The sequence below is a fragment of the Triturus cristatus genome, chromosome 9 (genome assembly GCF_964204655.1).
Source record: "Triturus cristatus chromosome 9, aTriCri1.1, whole genome shotgun sequence".
Classification (NCBI taxonomy): Eukaryota; Metazoa; Chordata; class Amphibia; order Caudata; family Salamandridae; genus Triturus; species Triturus cristatus.
In genome coordinates, this window is record NC_140592.1 from 18,921,283 (window position 1) to 18,942,932 (window position 21,650).

Genomic DNA, 21,650 nt, shown 5'->3' on the forward strand with positions numbered 1-21,650 from the left:
TCAATTTGTCCACTTTTTAAAGTTACATCGAGTCGAAACCCCAGGCGGACTAAGAATTCAAATGAATGGAGAAGAACGAAAAGAAGGTCTACGCGTTTCGAACCCCATAGGATCTGAATGTTGGGGTTCTCATCAGGACCAAGACGCTGAAATGAGAAGAAAGACGAAATAGATATAAATCTTAAAACAATGTGAGTGCTTAAACAATAACATCTTTTTATTTTAAAGTACATTGTTTCAACAACTACGCGGGGTAGCTATGGGGGCCAGCTTCTCCCCCAGCTACGCCTGCCTCCATATGGGCTGGTGGGAGGAGCTGGTCCTACAGAAGGATTATGGACATATTCTACAAAAAAAATGTAAAACTTTGGTTGAGATATATTGACGACCTGTTTGTAATTTGGCATGGAACTGTGGAAGAAGCAAAGGAGTTTGTGAACAATCTAAATGTAAATGATCTTAATTTGGAGTTCACTGCGCAGATATGTCCTGAAAAAGTTATATTTTTAGATGTTGAGGTATACATTAAAGAAGGGGCAATGGAAACTAAAGCACACAGAAAACCAACAGCGGGGAAATGATAAGGTTAAATAGAATTTGTAGCAACTCTCAAGACTTACACACATCGCAGCAAGAGAGCAAAGACAGGTTTTAAAGCGGGGCTACTCCAAAAAATGCATTGAGATGACAATCAAAAAGAGTATGAAATTTACTAGGGCAGAAATACTAACAATAAAGCCACCATCAGCTGCCACCTCAATTACAAACACAGAGACACAAAGTATCAACAAACAAAGTGACACATTCAGGATAATTCTGGGATACAGCAAACAGGAAAAAGAGATATATGAAATCATTAAAAGAAATTGGCCTATCCTAATTAATGATCCTGTGATAGACCATTTGCTGCCCAGAAAACCAACACTAACTTACAGCAGAGCAACTTCAATGAAGGATGAACGCGTGCAAAACAATCCGATTGACAAGACACAGGGGAATTGGATCTCAAGCAGAAATGGCTTTACAAAATGCAAAACATGTAAGGCATGCCAAGTCGGTATCAGTAAAACTTCATACACCACTCCTTTCAGCACAGAAGAAATAAGTATTGACAAAGCTTTAACCTGTAAGACGGATCATGCGGTATATGTTCTCGAGTGCCCCTGTGGTTTGAGATATGTGGGAAGGACCAAACTACAGGGCACAAGAGAATATTGCAACACATCCGGGCCATAAAAAACGCAGATCAGACATATCCAGTGGCTCCCCATTTCAGGGAGAAACATCAATCAGATGCCAAACATCTAAAATATTATCTGATTGATGCAATACCCAATACCAAAAGGGGTGGCAACAGGGAAAAAGCTTTGTGTCGGCTGGAAACCAAATACATTTTGGAGTTAGACTCCAAGCATCCTGGGGGGCTCAACATGACTGAAGATCTTCACGCATGCCTCTAACACACAGGAGACAAGAGCAATAATGAATCAGTCACCAAAGGGTATTTTACCATCAATGACATTTATACAACTGTCACACTACCCAAGATATAAGCAGCAAGCCTCCAAGATCATCACAATGAAAACCATTAGGGTTATTACTCACATTGACCATGTTTTTAACCTTTTTCAACAATTTTGCACACAAGATGATGATAATTCGGCACTTGTACTTTTTATTAACATTGCACTTTTTAAAGAAAAGCCCTACACATTACAACTGCTCTGATATTAAACAACACAAAGTCTACATGGTTCTGACAATATCAACATCATACATTTTTAACCAGTGACATATTGCTCAATTTGCACATTTTTGATAATTGAATGTTTTTTTACAAATTTGTGTAATGAGTATTTATAGCCTTGGCAATTTTTAACCTAAACCGATTTTATGATGTTTTTAGAATCAGGTTCTTAATGGGCATTCATGCATTCATGCCATGATAAAACACTAAGCAGTCATTACTTGCCAAATTTGTACAGAAGGTATTTATACCGCTATGTTGAATTTGCACTGATCATTGCTATTTTGCACAGAGCTGGATGTTTACAAAAATCTAAAATGTTTACATATTGTAAAATGAATGAAATTAGACAATTGGTGGTCAGAGCAACTTGATATACAAATCTATTTAGATATATGTATCTATGTTTGGGCGTATATCAGATAACTATAACTTACAGCCCTGCAATGCACTGCTTATGACCTCACATATCACATCACTCATAACATGGTCAGTGACATCACTGATGACATCTCAAATGACATCACTGATGACAGAATCCAGTGATTTTGAGTGTTTTCCAAATGTTTCTGAGTGTAAAGATATATATTAAGATACTACAAATGTTAAATTAGTATACTTTGTGTACTACTAATGAGTGATACTATTTATAGCACATATTATGTGAGTGGCTGTGTGACTGTGTGTATCCATGTGTGAGTAGTTGTCTGAGTGGTTCTATGGGTGTGTGAATGGTTGCATTGCTGTGTGAATGGCTGTATGGGTAAGTGAGTGACTGTTTGTGTGACTGGGTGAGTGAGAGAGCAGGTATGTCAGTGGTGTATACATGACTGGGTATGTGAAAGGCTATATATATGAGCGATGGGCTGTGTGAATTGTTGTATGGGTAGGTAGTTGCATAAGTGGTGTATGGGTGAGTAAGTGGGTGTGTGAGTGACTGTATAGGTGAGTGAGGAAATGTGAGAGTGGCTGTATGGGTGTGTGCTTGTGTGAGTGACTGTATGGATGAGTGAGTTCATGTGTTAGTGCATTGATACTCAAAGTACGGCCCTGGGGGCATCCTTGACTTTTCATGCGGCCCCGCTGGTCAACAGGAGCACTGGGCTGCTGTTTACTCAACTCAACTCTAGTAATAAGAAGATGTTAAATAGACAAGCAAGCATTAATTTCAAGGCTAATTGGTGTTAAAGAAAGTCGGGAGTCATGCGCTTAACAATGGAAACACCTTCATTTTTAAGGATGTCTTGCAGCAAAAGTGTAAACATATGACAGTCTCTTCAAAATTCCATTGAGAAGTATTAATTTAAAAATTATAGTTTTCAAACATGAATTTAGATAGTTAATTCTTTCCCCTACCCTAACAACAACGCCAATAATGAACTAAAGTGGCAAGTCCATTGTTACGTGCACTCTTTGGGTGGCCTGGGTTCCTATTATACCTGAACAACATTATAGTTGACTAAATCAAACACGGGAGAACGTCTTGTATAGTGCCCATCCTGAAATCATGTATTTCAAGGCCCTCTTATGAATAATAATGAAAAAAAGGAGGAAAAGTGAAATTAAGCAATTGCCTAGGATTACACAGTTTAATAAATTGGGAAAGCCAGGATTAATCCCAGGTTTTCTGGTTTCACATTGTTGAATTCCGCCACCAGATGTTTATTCTTCGCTTCGCCTATACCCACCTTACCACCAATCCCCTCCAACCCCCTTGCCCAAACGCCACCCCTCTGGTGTCAATACGGCCCTCTGGAACCTCCCAGACAGGGCCGGTTCTAGGGCGGTACAATCAGTGCCACCGCACCGGGTGCTGACTTGGGACGGGGGCGCCATGTTTATTGTTTTATTCATGTTTTAAATGCACCCGATGCTACGTTCCTTGTTCCAGCAATTTTCAGGCATCAATAAAAATGTCAGGATAACTCCGGTGATTAATGTTCTTCCTGGAGACAGACCTGAGCTTTGTCTGGTAGAGGATGTTTTGGCTCATCCTAGCACAGAGGGTTAATATGCCTGCTGCAAAGAATGTGCCCCATTCAGATCTCAAAGTGCATATACTATAAATAGGTCAGTGGGTTATCGCTTTGGTCAGAGAGATCCGTTTGTTACTTGCAGTTTAAAAGTTAAAATCCTAATATAGAGCAGTGAGCTATTAACTGTTGTCGAAGAGCTGCGTGCAAACTGCAAGGAATATATTACAGCTACGTGTTTATTTGCCCAGTCTTTCCTTGTCCTAATATTGTAAAAAGGGTTCATTTTGGGTAGAAATCGGTTCTTATTATCAAAGAAAACCCCTAACAATGCTGCTACATTTTAAATTCTGAATTTGTGCTTTTCAAGACCAAGGACTCTTAAACTATACGGCCTACCAGTATGGGTGACATGTGACTCCTACACCTTGTTGGCCTCTGCCTTATGTAACATTTCCTATGCATCTTAAACTGGTATGAGTGGCGCTATACAACTAAATGAATCTAATAGACAGTGGTTATGGAGACTTGGGGGGCATTACCAAATGGTGGGAGTGAGGGAATCTGTAGCGAGGTGATCATGGAGGGGGAGCACCAACAAACATTGTCGCATACGGCGCCATCAGTACTAAAGACGGCCCTGCTCACAGACCAAACATTTTGGCCCCTGGGGAAATGTTTGTGAGTACCAATGTGTTAGTCTATGTCTGAGTAAGTGAGTGGGTGTGTGTGTGAGTAACTGTATGGGTGAATGAGGGGCTGTGTGAGTGACTGTATCACTGGGTGAGTAAGTATGTGAGTAGTTGTAGGGGTGACAGACTGAATGTGCAAGTGGCTGTATGGGTGTATGAGTGGGTGTATAAGTGTCTGTACGACTAGATGTGTGAGTGGCTGTATTGGTGAGTGATTGTGTGCATAAGTGGCTGTATGGGTGAGTTAGTGGTTGTGTGAGTGCCTCTATGGATCAATGAGTGGATGTGTGATTACTTGTATGGGTCTGTGACGGGGTATGTGCGTGGTTGTGTGGGAATGGGAGTGAGTGTATGAGAGGTTCTATGGGGGTATGAGTGGGTGTGTGAGTGGTTCTGAGAATGATGTTATCAGTGATGTCATTTGAGATGTCAAGAGTGATGTCACTGACCATGTCATGAGTGATGTAGTATGTGAGGTCATAAGCAGTGCATTGCAGAGGAATAGATTATAGTTTGCTCAGGTAACTATAACTGCTGAATTTCTATGGTTTTGTATTACTGAAATGTGAGCGCAACTATAACGTCCCTGTAACCTTTAATTTTTTAAGTGAATTTTGATGATTTTTTTAAATTTCATTTTTATATATATACAAGTATATATAGATATGATATATATGTATACATATATACACACACACATATATGTGTATTTATATATATTTGTTTATATTTTCAGCAGCTATAGTTATCTCAAGTAACTGTAACTCGTGCCCTCAGCTAACTATAACTCATGCCCTCACCATCCTCTTCATGCCCCCGCCATGCAGAGATTTTTCATCACTAATTTCACTGACAATGTTGCAGTGATATTATTAATGATGCCATAGAAGATGTCATGAGTGATGTAATATGTGGGTTAATTAGCAGTCAATGGCTATGGTGTGAGTTATAGTTACCTTAGGGCACAAGTTATAGATACTTTAGATCGCTATAACTATAACTATTGAATGTGTATGGTTTTGTGTGTGTAAAATCTGAACTATAATGACCCTATAACCTTTCTTTTTTTCAGTGAATTTCTAAGGTTATTTAAATCTTATTTCCTAACTATAATGTCCTTGTAACCTTTGTTTTTTTCAGTGAACATCTGTTTTAAATGTTATTTCCAAACTGTAGCGTCCCTGTAACCTGGGTGTGTGAGTGGTTGTGTGGATATGTAAGTGGATGTGTGAGTGTGTGGTGAGTAAGTGTGTGAGTGCATGTGTGACTGGCTGTGTGGGTCTGTGAGTGGGTGTGGGAGTAGCTGTGTGGTGTGAGAGTAGGAGTGTGAGTGGCTATGTGGTTGTGTGATTGGTTTTGTTGGTCTGTGAGTGGGTATGTGAGTGGCTATATGGGTGTGTGAGTGGTTGTTTGAGTGTGTACATGGGTGTGTAAGTGAGTATGTGAGTATGTGAGTATGTTTGTGGGTCTATGAGTGAGTGTATGTTTTTTTAAAGTCTGGTGAGGATCCAGGAGGACATGGACGGATCCGCAGATGTTCACGTGTAAAAAAAGGGTTTTAGACAATTTCTTGCCCATGAGGGGTCCCTCACAGACCCCTTTATTAGTCTGATGGGGTCAGGATACCTCTACCCTTACTACTTCTATCCCTTTTTAACTGTATTTTCCCCTCTGGGGACCAAGTCTCGATTAACAAAATGGTAGCTGCAAATTTTCTCTCAGGTTGCAGCCAGCCAATCACAGCATTGCTTGTTAGCTTGTGGATCCGTGAATCCACAGAGGATCCGAGGAGGATCAGCATCTCTAGATATACAAATTTGGTTTTTAGCTAATATCTCTAAAACTATTTAACGTATTTACACCAAATAACAAAAAGCGTACTTTCTAGACCAAGAGCTAGCGTTCTGCCAAATTTGATGTAATTCCATCGAGTAGTTCAGGCTGTAGTTGTGTTCAAAATATCTATGATAATTAGCACGGGGAAAACATGTTTTGGGATCCCCCCATTTCTCGGCCCCCGCTTGATGGATCATACTGAAATTTTCAAGACTGCAGCTAAAGCAAGCAGCAAATCTTTTGGGAAGATTTTGTGAAGATTCATCAACCGGCATCAAAGATATAGGCAAGTCAAAAAAAGTGTTTCCTATGGAAGCATGGTCCTAACTATAACTACATGCTGGTGACCACAGTAAGTAATATATTTATCCTCGCAACTGCTTCAAGATCTATAGGATGCTGGCTCTCTATAAAGTACACTAAAATAAAATACACAGTGCAGAGAGTCGAGTTAGACCTAGATTGGTATACAGAGGCAAAAGCAGATAATGCTAATGCATATGTGGTAGTGTGGGTGAGCAGTTAGGCTTATCAGTGGGTAGTGCTAAGCATTTGTTGTAGTCACAGAGGCAATAAATGAGACATACACTAAAGAATAAATCTGGGACCAATTTATAAAATAAGACCAATTTTTATGGAATTTTTCAGGCCAAGAACTACGTTCTACAGTAAGTACTTTTTAAGTTATGAATTTTTCAAGTTGAGAAAATGAATTACTTTTTTGACTATTACACACCATTGAAGTCAATGTAAGAAAAGGGAAAAAAACATATAAAATCACACAGTTGGATTTCAAGGTTCACCTTCGGAATTTAAGTAGGTAGCAAGGCCAGGCTCAATGTTCCACCAGCGGATTCTCGGAGCATCCCAGATTCGTCCAGGATCAGGGTGCTGAAGTCGTTGTTAGCTAGTGTGCTACGAAGAAGGGGGCCACATGAAAACAAACTGCACAAGGGGACTTAAAGGTAAGTCCAAGGGGTCCCACTCAAAGGAACAGGTCGCAAGGGCCTCAGGACCATGGGAGCACACAGGGCCGGACTGGCACTTCCGGGCACCGGGCAATCCCCCGGTAGGCTGGACGGGGTGGGGGCCGGTTTTATGACAGGAGGCCGTTTCTGTTGCTGGGGGCCGATTTAGCCGTGTCGGACCGACCGTGTAACATAATGGATTAAGCACAACCAGGCCGCCTGGTTGTGCTTAATGCAATGTTATGTTTGACTTCACATTGCACGGTCGGTCCGACACGGCCAAATCGCCCCCCAACAAGGCCGCCTGAGCACAACGATTCTCTCCAGACTGCATAAAATGCTGGTGCTCGGTCCGTTGGTCACGTGATGTGAGCAGTGACCCGCCGGCCGATTTCAACGTCATTTAAGCAGCAGCAGGCAGCGTACTAGGCTATACCTGACTCATTATAATAATTTTATTTAAAAAGCACATGACCATGTGATCATTGATGTAAACGCGCACGGTGCGCAGATGATGTCACCGCCTGCGAGTCTGCACGTCGTGGTTAGGGGGCCGGGGGTCGTCTGCTACCTGGTGAAGCTCATGCGCATTTGGCTCGCGCATTAAAAAGTGTGCGTGATGACTCTCTGAGGCGAGGTCGAGGAGGCGAGGTAGGCATCTCAGAGGCCAGGCCAGGGACTGGGACAGTCGGCACCCCATAATTGTATTCCCGTCTGCCGCCCGCAGGTGAGTCTATTTGCGACTGGACCAGATGCCGTCCAGTCGTTTAAATTGAATTCAATAATCCTCCTGCTTCTGTCCTGATCATCGATGGTTGCCGGGGCCTAGGCCCTTGCCCCTTAGGACCCTTTTGCTTTTTTTACTTCTTTCTGGGCCTGGCCCGGTCGCAAGTTCCGTGGCACTGTCTGTTGCGAGTCTCAACAGACAGTGGGTGCCACGGTGGCACTAGCTGTTGCGACCAGAGCGGGCGGACCAGAAGTTGAATTATTATGGCTGCTCTCATGTTGAAACACCGCGCGCTGGCTCTGTTTTCCTGTCGAAGTAAGGGTGCATTGTGCAGGGGCATTGTTGTGACGTGAGTGATTGGAGATTTGGCAGAAGGAGGGTTATCAGGCCTTATGGTTATGTTGCTGGTAACGCTGTACGTGTCCTACACGGGGTCAGCCTCGCCGTTACATAGAATTATCCCCGTCTTCCATTTCCAGCAGCACGTGCACTTGACATCGCTAACATTGAAAATTGCCGTTCCTCTTGACCTCTCTCTAATGACGCTCATTTGCACATGATTTACTGTTACCAGAGTAGATTGGGATGAAAGTTAATTTGTGGAGATAGACATGAACGCTGCTTGTTGAAAGGCTCACAGGTCAGAGAAGAGCTCAGTTAAGATTGAACAAAATGATAACTATCCGGTTTGGGTCATGCTGCTGACTTTGCTGAAACAATGTAAGCAGAGTACGACATTATCTTTATTTTTACTCTAAATTTTACATACTAATCGGCGAACAGGTGATCTGTATTTATGTGCAGGTGTTCCTTCTTAATTTCGCCTGCATCAGCAGAAAAATTGCGTTGGTGGCGGAGAGGGGAGACAAGCCTGTGAAAATACAGTGCACTGTGGTTAAACGTCTGTGGACTTTGTTTTAGACAGTTCTGGGAAACCTAAATTACCATTTAAAAAAATCTCCAAAATAGATCTAAATTAGATTTAAAAAAATCTCCAAAATAGATGAAAATCTACAAAATAGATGAATTAAAGCTGACTGATTAAATGCAAAAACATGATTCATTTGCTTCAGCATTCGGCCTTCAGTTCTTCCACTGTGAGAGAGTGGACACGTTTCTCAGGCTCAGCAAAGCAAAGTTTTTAATCAACGCCTCCATTTTGCCTCCATCTAATTAAACAACACTATTGGAATTAGCATGTAGATACTCCCTTTACTAGAAACAAGTTTCACACGGATGTGGCACTCCTAGTTTTATGACCTGTCCTCCTGAATTACTGAACCTGGGAAAGCAAAAGGGGCCTAAGGTGCAAGGGCCTAGGCCTCGGAGGGGTGATGGCTAAGTTTGCGCCGACGCCTGTGAACATTTGCACGTTCTGCCTGAATTCAGTTGTGCCACAGTCTAACCTACAACAGTGGGTCATTGAGGATGGGTATTGGGAAAGAGAGGAGAAGGAAGAGGAGACAAGAGGAATAAGTGAGAGAAGGAATGGAATCAAGTAATAGGGTGAAAGGAAGGAGGAACAAGGGTAAAGGAGGGAGCAGTGAGAGAGCATTAACCAGGATAGGAATTAAGTAAAGAATCTTAGGTGATCATGGAGAAATGGTAGGGAAAAGAACGGAACGCAATGGAATGAGAGGGGAGATTATATTTACAACATGGGTTAGAAAAAAGGAGAGACAAGGAGGATAAGAACTGAAAGGATAAGAGAGCAGAGGAAAAAGAGAGGAAAATCAAATGGCAAAAATGGTTTAAGAATGGAGAATTTGACATCTGAGTAAAAAGCATAGAAGGCAGGATTAGGAAAAAGAGTAGCAAGGGAAAGAAAGGTAACTGGGAGAATGCCCTTCTTTCTGGGAAAGAACACGTTTTAAAAAAAACATGATAAACAGCTAGATGAAAGATTATTGAATCTGGCTGAAAGTACTTGAACAGGAGTGAATGTGAAGAAGCCAGGGACATCTCATAGATAGGAAATGTGTTTAATAGCCAAAGTAGTGCAGTCAGAACATCCTATTATATCTGAGCTAAACTTGCAGTTGAGGGAGATGGTGGTCTTGTTGTAACTGGTGCTCCTTAGTGAGACACTAGATGCCACCCCCAGTGTATTTATTAAAATGCAAACAGAAAATAAGATGTATACTTTCTAACGCATGGAAATCAGAATAATGGTAATGAAATTGTTCAAAAATGTCAAATTCATACTATGAAATTCTCATTGTACAAGTTCATGACATTTAAGACAACAGCCAACACATGTTTCGCAAAAGTGTAAAACCGCTTTCTCAGGGCTCTTTCTCTTAATTTGGAAAAGTTACTCTTTCCATCTATTTATCACATATTGTGTTCCAAATTAAAAATATCAATGTATCTTGTTAGGACGGTTTATTCTGTTTTAATTCATTCGTGAAGTGTTTTTCTTGCCCAGCATTTAGTACAATACCTCTTTCTTCCCAATGCATGCACCAGATTTACCTCACATGGTACTGCCTGTGCATATTCTATTCCAATAGAAGCAGTCTCTACTATATCATACCTGTAATATAGCATGAGTTCCTTCCGACCTGCAGCATGCCAGCTGTTTGGTGGTTTACCCAACTACTTACTAGTATGCATCGTAGCTTGCAGACTGTACAGTTGTACATGACCTGTGTGGCTAGCTAAGGCCATCTCAGCCTACTGCCTGTGCAAGTGCATTCTTGTCTGTCCTTGATGCGCCTCTTTCCTTTCCATAGCTTAACACAGAGTCAATTAAAGCTGTCTCTAGGCCAGACTTAAATAAGAAACACAGATGTGCCTGTAGTGTTGGAAGCCTGTCCACGTTTCTACCGAGCCCATAGCTTTTTCTGATATCCTTGGAAACAGTCATTATCTTCACAAGGAGCACAACGCAGGACATGGTTTTAACCAGACATGTTCTACCATTGGTTGGTTTGATGGTCTGTGGTTAGTAGGGGTTTTGCATGGCCCCAGCTCGAAACCCTCACAGTGCAAACTCAATGAGCACAGCGCGCCCTTTCCACGTCTGATAATGAGCTCACTGATGGTGTGATGAACATGGAGGGTTTTCCTTGCTTGGCACAAATGTGTACATAGGCCGTGCGATTATAATATATGATGGTGCACTGTTTGTATTTTGAACCTGCGAGGGCTTTATCTTCGATATACTGTGATAAAACTGTTTGGCCAAACTCTTACAATGTCCTTCACATACATCTTTGTCCTCTCATCAAAGCTCATCCATCCATCCATCCATATAGTCATCCATTTAAATGGGATTACTCTCCGTAGTCCCCTCCAGGTTCTTTTGAGATTCAAAAGGCTGCGCACATGCGATGCACATGTAAAGCACATGCCTTTCACAAAGAGTTCTACAAGTTATCACACAAGTGAATTGTCACATAAGTGGCGTGCCCTTGAGGACAACCTATGCTTCAAGGTTAAGCTAAATGGTTGGTGGGGTCTGTAACTATTTGCTGCTGATACAATGGAAGTGGGATATGCCAATTATTAACTCCCCAAAGTAAATGGACATACGGATCTGATAATCTGCTTCACATAACATTCAGAATACTTGAAAAGAACTTTAAAGAATATGCATCCGTAAACTCTCTCCTGTGTTAAACATTCAAAATGATACTGGGACTTCCTGGGGAGATGCTCTTCAAGGATGGTGAGCTGTAGCACTAGTCTTCCACAGGCCTCCCGTGTGAAGGGTTTTTTAGATACATTATTGTTCCTATGACTGCTGAGACATGGGTAGATAAGTCCTTGTTGGCCTAAGATTTCTCCAAATTAAATGCAGGTTTTATTCTGCTTTATTGCATCAAAAGCCATTTTTGTTGGTTCTTAGGGCTCCGTGCACTTTACCACCGCTCACCAGTGCTAAAGTGCTCGCGCTCTTTCCTTTAAACATGGTAAAATTGGCACATTTTATTTACTTGTAAGTCCCTAAAAATGTGGTTCTACATGTACCAAGGGACTGTAAATTAAATGCTGCTAGTGGGCCTGCAACACTTATTGGGCCACCTACGTAAGTAGCCTATTCAAACATGTGTCAAGGCCAGGGCCTGTCATTGCAGTCTGCCTGTGCAGTTGTAAAACTGCCATTTTGACCTGGCAAAAGGAACCTTTTGCCAGGCCTAAAAATATGCCCTTATACTACATATGTCAGCAGGATGTCACCACTAGCGCAAGCCCTTTCCATAAGGCAGGGTGCAGTATGCAGAGTATGTAAATGGTTTGGCATATGCTTTAACGTTTTATGTCCCCCGGTATAGGCGAGGCTGAGTTAGGTAATCATTTACTATGCTTTAAAAGTTAATACAATCTAGTATGTAATGTAAAATGTGTTGAAAAATGCTTTGTTTTGGCCTTTCTGTCTCCCAAATGTTCTTGTGGGGTGGGGGGACAAGTTCAACCCCTTCAAACTCCCACTAGTAGTGGTTGCTCACTGTGCTTGCTCGCTACACACCATGTGGGGGCTGGTCTCACTTTTACTTTGTTCTCTCTGATTCACTACTTGTGTCTATTTTTGGTGCTCTCTGAAAGAATGTCTATGGGTACATATGACTGGGTGGGTCGCCTGGTGCTCTTTAAGGTCATCATCTACTATTTACTGTGCTTTGAAAGTTAATACAATTGAATATGCAATGAAAAATGTGCTGTAAAATTCACTCTTTTGGTCTGTCGTTTTCCAAAATTTTCTTGGGGGGAGAACGCCCCCCAAACTCCCCAAATAGCTGCCTGGCTCGCTCGCTACGCGCAGGACAGGGGCTGGTCTGGAAAAATTTGCCAGGGCTGCTTTCAGTTCCCAGTCCGGCCCTGGGAGCACAGCTGGTTCATCGGTACCCAGGCTGGCTGGCTGGATTCAGAGTACATAGGTCAGCCTGGTGGCGTGCATCAAGATGTCCTCGTGATCAGGAGCAGACAGCTTGGAGAGGCAATTTCCAGACAGCTGGGCCTCTCACAAAGTGGGTTTCAGGGGTCTTGACATCCCTTGATGGGTGCTTACTTCCTGGGCAGTTGGAGTCTGAATTGGACTCTTTGCCTCTGAGAGTGCTGCAGAGGGTCGGGTACCCAGGTTTTGGTGTGACACGGCTCCAGTAGGTCCTGGTGTCCCCAAGTTCAGTGGGGACACAAATCTGACCCTTCAGTGCTGGTGAACCACTTTGGGTTTGGGTGCTGTGTCGGAGTCGGAGCAGCATGTCGGTACAACCGAATTCTGCGGTTCAGTTCCAGCAGAGTGCAGGAGAGCGATTCCTCCACTCCAAGGGCATTTTTTGGTCATTTATAGAAGGCTGGAGGAGCTCTGGGTTTCTTGGAGGCCTCACCGTGCAAGACGAGATAGCACACCACTATTGTTGAGTCCTTAAGGCAGCAGGCAGGGTTTGGCGCCAATGTCTGCAGCATGGCTTCAGTCCTCGGGTCAGCAGCTCTTTTTTGTCATTTTCTTCTCTATGTCCATCGAATCTGAGTTCAGGGTCCAGGGATGCCACATAAAAACTAAATTTAGGGGTGTTTAAGGTGGACAAAGGTATTAGCCAATGTTCTACCTACATTAAGGGTGTCTACATCCTCTAAGTGACCACTTCCTGTGGGAAGGGGCACTACCTTGACCCTAATTGGGTCCTTTTCAAAATACCAAAATATAAATCTGCTAAAGAAGTCATCAGGAAACTCCACTGGCTATCAGTCAGAAAATGGTGTAAGTTCAAGGCCCTCTGCTTGGCCTACAAATCACTGTTTGGATCGGGACTGCTGCTGTGTGTGCCCCCTCGCCTTGCCCTCTGCCTCGCTGCCTGCCTCGCTGCCGGCTGACGCCGCTGGCGTCTGTTTTTGCTTGTTTTGTCTAGCATTTGTGCTTGTTTGAACTGCATTTTCCTCCCGTGTTAGCAGCTTTTGTCTGACTTTTGTGCCTGTATTTTTTCTAGTCAGTTTCAGCCCTTTGCGTTCTCCTGCCTGTCAGCCCGCCTACCTCGCCGCCCTCCGCCTTCCCTCCCCGCTCCCCGCTTCCCGCCACCACCGCTGACCACGCCCCTTTTTCCTTTCTGTTCCCTCCCCGCTCCCGCCTCCCAGCTGCCCCGCCCACCCGCGCACTTGGCCTTATATGGTGACCGTGCGACGCAGGTGAGTGTGACCCACTTGTGGGACACCCCCGCGCCGCACGGCCACCAGCTGCTGTGTGTGCCCCCTCGCCTTGCCCTCTGCCTCGCTGCCTGCCTCGCTGCCGGCTGACGCCGCTGGCGTCTGTTTTTGCTTGTTTTGTCTAGCATTTGTGCTTGTTTGAACTGCATTTTCCTCCCGTGTTAGCAGCTTTTGTCTGACTTTTGTGCCTGTATTTTTTCTAGTCAGTTTCAGCCCTTTGCGTTCTCCTGCCTGTCTGCCCGCCTACCTCGCCGCCCTCCGCCTTCCCTCCCCGCTCCCCGCTTCCCGCCACCACCGCTGACCACGCCCCTTTTTCCTTTCTGTTCCCTCCCCGCTCCCGCCTCCCAGCTGCCCCGCCCACCCGCGCACTTGGCCTTATATGGCGACCGTGCGACGCAGGTGAGTGTGACCCACTTGTGGGACACCCCCGCGCCGCACGGCCACCAGCTGCTGTGTGTGCCCCCTCGCCTTGCCCTCTGCCTCGCTGCCTGCCTCGCTGCCGGCTGACGCCGCTGGCGTCTGTTTTTGCTTGTTTTGTCTAGCATTTGTGCTTGTTTGAACTGCATTTTCCTCCCGTGTTAGCAGCTTTTGTCTGACTTTTGTGCCTGTATTTTTTCTAGTCAGTTTCAGCCCTTTGCGTTCTCCTGCCTGTCTGCCCGCCTACCTCGCCGCCCTCCGCCTTCCCTCCCCGCTCCCCGCTTCCCGCCACCACCGCTGACCACGCCCCTTTTTCCTTTCTGTTCCCTCCCCGCTCCCGCCTCCCAGCTGCCCCGCCCACCCGCGCACTTGGCCTTATATGGCGACCGTGCGACGCAGGTGAGTGTGACCCACTTGTGGGACACCCCCGCGCCGCACGGCCACCAGCTGCTGTGTGTGCCCCCTCGCCTTGCCCTCTGCCTCGCTGCCTGCCTCGCTGCCGGCTGACGCCGCTGGCGTCTGTTTTTGCTTGTTTTGTCTAGCATTTGTGCTTGTTTGAACTGCATTTTCCTCCCGTGTTAGCAGCTTTTGTCTGACTTTTGTGCCTGTATTTTTTCTAGTCAGTTTCAGCCCTTTGCGTTCTCCTGCCTGTCTGCCCGCCTACCTCGCCGCCCTCCGCCTTCCCTCCCCGCTCCCCGCTTCCCGCCACCACCGCTGACCACGCCCCTTTTTCCTTTCTGTTCCCTCCCCGCTCCCGCCTCCCAGCTGCCCCGCCCACCCGCGCACTTCGCCTTATATGGCGACCGTGCGAACGCGCAGCGGTCACGCGCAGCGGGCGCGCCGATTGTGCGCCGAAGGCGCGCCAAAGGTAAGCCCGTCTGCGCCCGTCCGCGACCGGACCGCGCCCAGCGCCAGGACCCCTGGCCAACGAAGATCCCGACCGACCCGCCTGACGTACTCCGCCGCCACCCTCACCGCTCTCAACACCAGCCGACTCCCAGAATGCCATCAAGCCACTCCACGACGTACCCACGGACCTTTCAGCTGCCACGCCTGCAAGTTCACCTGCATCCGGACCAGCCTCGCACCAGCACCCACCAAGTCGAACACCAGCAGCACCCACCTCAAGTGCATCCTGCTCAACACCCGCTCCGTCCACAGACACGCCATCGAACTCTGGAACCTTCTAGACGCCACAGCCCCTGACGTCGCCTTCCTCACGGAGACCTGGATGAACGCCTCTTCAGCTCCCGACATCGCCATCGCTATCCCAGAGGGCTACAAGGTCGTCCGGAGGGACCGAAACGCCAACCAGATGGGAGGAGGCATCGCCATCATCCACAGGAACACCATCCGTCTCACGACCAGCACCGACAACACCCTGACCAGCGCCGAACACCTGCATTTCCAGATCCACACCAACCCGAACACCACCCTCAGAGGCACCCTGATCTACCGACCCCCTGGACCACGCACACAATTCAGCGAGGACATCGCCGACTTCGTCAGCCCGCATGCCCTCCCCTCCGCCGACTACATCCTCCTGGGAGACCTCAACTTCCATCTGGAGAACAACAACGACCGCAACACCAGCACCCTGCTCGACAACCTCGCCAACCTGGGACTCAAGCAACTGGTGTCCACCCCCACCCACCTCGCCGGACACACACTCGACGCAGTCTTCTCATCCAGCACAGACATAGACTTCAGCCACGCCACAGAGCTTCAATGGACGGACCACAGCTGCGTCCACTTCACCTTCAAGAGAACGACGACCCACCAACACCAGCAACAGGCAGCCCGCAGAAGCTGGAACAAGATCACAGCAGACCAGCTCGCCACCTCCCTGAACCAGCACCCTCCTGCCAGCTCAGCGAACCCCAGCCAAGCCGCCGACAACCTCACGAAGTGGATCAGCAACTGCGCGGACGAACTCGCCCCACTGAGGACCCCGCCTAGCAGACCCGGCAGCAAGAAGGCCCCATGGTTCACCGACGAACTCAAGAGCTCCAAGAAGAACTGCCGAGCCCTCGAGAAAGTCTGGAGAAGGGAACCGACACCGGACAACAGGACCTCCTTCAAACTTGCCACCCGGAAACACCACCAGCTGATCCGCGCCGCCAAGAAAACAGCATTCAAAGACCGGTTGGACAACAACGCACACAACTGCAAGGAACTCTTCAACATCGTGAAAGAGCTTTCCAACCCCAGCGCAGGAAACAACGACATCACCCCATCGCAAGACCTCTGCAACTCCCTCGCTTCATACTTCCACAACAAGATCGCGGACATACATAACAGCTTCAACAACCAACCAACGCACACCATGACCGAACAACCACCCCCCACCACCACCCTCCACGCCTGGACCCCGATCAGCACCGAAGACACCATCCGCACGATGAACTCCATCCACTCCGGATCACCGACCGACCCCTGCCCTCACCACGTCTTCAACAAGGCCGACGCTGTCATCGCACCCCACCTGCGAGACATCATCAACACTTCCTTCGACACCACCATCTTCCCTGAGAGCTGGAAGCACGCCGAACTCAGCGCCCTACTAAAGAAACCTACAGCGGACCCCACCGACCTCAAGAATTACCGCCCCATCTCGCTCCTCCCGTTTCCAGCCAAAGTCATCGAGAAGACCGTCAACAAGCAGATGGCCGCCTTCCTCGAGACAAACGGATCCCTCGACCCCTCACAGTCCGGCTTCCGAGCCAATCACAGCACCGAGACCGCCCTCATCGCCGCCACCGATGACATCCGAGCCCTGATGGACAATGGAGAAACAGCGGCCCTCATCCTCCTAGACCTCTCTGCGGCATTCGACACGGTCTGCCACCGCACCCTAGTACGGCGCCTCAGCAACATCGGAATCCAGGACAAGGCGCTGGACTGGATCATCTCCTTCCTCGACGGAAGAACACAGAGAGTCCGCCTACCACCGTACAAGTCAGAGGCCTCCGAAGTCACCTGCGGCGTCCCTCAAGGATCATCTCTGAGCCCCACCCTCTTCAACGTCTACATGAGCCCCCTCGCGGCCATCGTACGCAAACACAACCTCAGCATAATCTCCTACGCCGACGACACCCAACTGATCCTCTCCCTGACCAACGACCCCACCGCCGCCAGATCCAACCTGCACGAAGGGATGAAAGAGGTAGCCGAGTGGATGACGACCAGCCGCCTGAAACTGAACTCGGACAAGACGGAGGTGCTCATCCTGGGCTCCTCACCCTCCGCCTGGGACGACTCCTGGTGGCCTCCCGCCCTGGGCACCGCACCCAAACCGACAGACCATGCACGCAACCTGGGCTTCCTCCTGGACTCCTCCCTCTCCATGACCAGGCAAGTCAACAACGTCTCCTCGGCGTGCTTCAACATCCTTCGCATGCTACGGAAGATCTTCTGGTGGATCCCCACCGAGACCAGGAAGACCGTCACCCAGGCCCTCGTCACCAGCCGACTGGACTACGGCAACGCCCTCTACGCCGGTACCACCGCCAAGCTCCAGAAGAGACTCCAGCGGATCCAGAACGCCTCAGCCAGACTCATCCTCGACATCCCACGAACCAGCCACATCTCCGGACATCTGAGAGACCTTCACTGGCTCCCCGTCAACAAAAGAATCACCTTCCGCCTCCTCACCCACGCACACAAAGCCCTACACGACCAAGGCCCGAGCTACCTCAACAGCCGAGTCAACTTCTACGCTCCCAAACGCCACCTCCGATCAGCCAACCACGCCCTCGCCGCCGTCCCCCGCATCCGAAGAGCGACTACAGGAGGAAGGTCCTTCTCCTACCTGGCCGCCAAGACCTGGAACTCCCTCCCGACCGACCTGCGCCTGACCCAAGACCACCTCTCCTTCAGGAAGAAGCTGAAGACCTGGCTGTTCGAGCAGTAGCGGCACCCCCCCCTCCCCCCCCCCGGCAGCGCCTTGAGACCCTACGGGTATGTAGTGCGCTTTACAAGTGTCACTGATTGATTGATTGATTGACCAGGTCGCTTCAAGGCTCACATGGTATGTCCCAGGGAGGATTCTCTGTTCAGGTCTGCTAAGAACCTGACTGTCTCCCTTTTCAGGAAGATCACCTGGGGTGGAAAGAGCTTTTTCAGGACCACCGCGGTGCTCTGGAATAGTCTACCAATGACACTAAAAACGGCCTCCTCCTTACTGGTCTTTACAAAGTCTTTGAAGACCTGGCTTTTTTCACAAGACTAAGAGACACTCAATTCCCTGCAAGAAAGCTTTCTTTCCAACAGATTGGCATCTACACCCTCTTCCTATAGCGCCAAGATGCCCTTGGGCATGAGTTTTGCACTTTATACATTACTTTCAAATTAAAATTTCAAATTTAAATTTAAATAACTCCGAAACTACAGAACGGATTCATGTCATTTAACATAAAGGACTCTTTCTGGACTAACAGCTACCTTTCTGCCACATTTAGTGTAATTCCATTCAGCAGTTCAAGCTGTAGCCATGTCTAAAATTTCCTATGGCAATTAACATGGGGAAAACACGTTTTGGGATACCCCCCTTTTTCTCAGCCGCCGCTTGATGAATCACCTCAAAATATTCAACACAGCAAGTGAAGTAAGTGGCAAATTAGTTTTGAACATTTCATGAGGATCAATTAAACAACGCCAAAGTTATTGGCAAATGAAAAAATGCTCTTCCTACGGAAACTAGGTCCTAACTCAAATTTACCTACTGGCGCCTTTTTTTTTTCACTAAAAAACAGAGGGTCCAGGGACATTTTAGTTAGGTTTAGATTTTTCACACACAAAACCATAGAAATTTAGCAGTTATAGTTAGTTGAGCTAATTATAACTTAAGCCACCGCCACCGCAAATGCCTCTCATATTACATCACTCATGACATGGTCAGTGACATCACTGATGACATCTCAAATGATGTCAATGATGACATCACTGGTGACATCATCCAGTGAGCGTGAGTGTTTTGTAAACATTTCTGAGACTTAAAGATAGACTAATCTCCTGCATTAGTAACATTACTATTCTGTTCTACTAATGAGTGATACCATTTGTAACGTATGTCATCTGATCTATAATCCCATTTTTAAAGTGGGCGTACTATTTATCACTCAACCAAACCGGCTTCGCTAAAAACACCGGAACTTTAACCAATACCTTAACATTGTCATTACTCATGGACAAGGCAACAGTCACTTCATCTGTGTTTTGTAGACTTTAATAATGCCTTTGGAAACATCGTGAGAGCCTAACTTTGGGAAAAGCTGGTAAACTGGAAGATCCCGCAGGCCCTGTTAGGCGCACTAATATCCTTTCACACAGACACCTGGGTGCAGGTTAAACTGGGCGTCGGCAGACGCCTGTGAAGGTGAATTTCAGCAACCAAAGGCCTTAAACAGGGCTGTGTGCTTGCGCCAACTCTGTTTAACCTTTATATGGCCGATCTGACGCAGACTTTGGACCAATGCAATGCACATGCTCCACGGTGAGGAGGCAACGCTCAAAACAGCATCCTGTACGCTGATGATGTAGTCCTAATTAGTCACACGCATGTGGGCATGCAACATCTTTTAAACGCTCTTCAAAAATACTCCAATGTCAATTTTCTGTAAGTAAATCTGGAAAAAAAAATGTTCATTAAGAGATGAGGGGAAAAACCCCACCACTGGCACTTAGGGAACAACCAATTACAGAGCACAACAAATTACAAATATCTATGGGTAATATATGTGACAATAGAAGCCAGTTTACAAGTCAGCTAGAGTCAATTAAAACGTAAGGAGTGGCCCTTGAGACAACGCTGAGGCAAATAAAAACCAAGCTTACGGGCCCGAAGCTCTCTCCACTTCTTCAGATTGTGCAAGCCAAAATCCTGCCCACAATCACATACGGCAGTGAAGCGCTAAAAGGAAGAGACACACACACCCTGGACAGCACCTTAATCAGGGCCTACAGAATCATGTTTAACATCCCCACCGACGCATATGCCGCCCAGATTCGGCTAGAATTTGGCCTCATCAAACAACAGTTAGCAAGGCAGGGGGCGTACATAACTTGTTGGCACAAGATCAAGAATTCCACCGTAAACAGTCTAAACCATCTACTGTGGCAGGAGCTACAACAGAGAACAGCGGCTCCGGCAAGTAAACATCTATATCAGTGCCTTAAGAACACTGGTCTCAGCCAGGTCTGGGAAATTCCGACCACTCACATTGTCTTGAAGAAAATTGTTGGGAAGACAATAAAGAGTATGTCACTTGTAGAAGATAAAGTTACCTTTGCGCAGAGAAAACATGCTTGAATGACAATAAACGGCTATGTATCACTAAGACCTCAACCATATTTTAGTGCAGGCTTCTCCAGGACCATCAAGGAGAAACTCCTGAAATATCGATTAGGAAAATTGCCAGCTTCTCAGGATTTACCACCATGGGTGCAGATTCAAAAGTCTACAGATTGCCGTTTTTACAGTAACAGAGTCGTGGACATGGTTCACCTGCTATGCACCTGCCCCAGCCTAAGAAGAGAAAGATCGTGTCTGCTCAAGCTTCACTTCAATCTGCGAGAGATACGAACAGGGAGGCAAGCAGTGATAGCCTGCTGTAACTCAGATGACCCACAGTAGAACTGCAAGCTATTAAAATTCTTAGCACAGATAGACGAGAAGCTGGGAAACGGTGGGAATACCACAGGTAAATGTTAGAACACCGTTGCTCAGCAGAAAAAGCACACACGATCAATGAACTGATATGAACCTCCACGTAAGCTGGCTGAAGAACAAATCAAGAAATCGCCCAAGAGGGTCAAACCCAAGGACTCACGAACAGTGTCTTAACTGGGCTTGGTAATTCGCATGACAATTCTTTTAATCATCAAATGTTCTTATCTGGTTTTAATATTTTGTCTTAGTCTCTTACGAGCATCATTTGTACGCTCTTTTTTTATTGCAAATTTTGTATCATTTTAATTAACTATATACAATAAAGTTTACTTACTTACTTACTTACAGTGAACTAGCCCCTACACTGTCCCATGCCCCCTACTGATGCGTGTGCATGGTAGTGCTTTACGACAGTCTAAGCTGTTCATTGAAACTTCACTCCAAAGTGATGGCTGAGTATAGTTCTGTTGTAA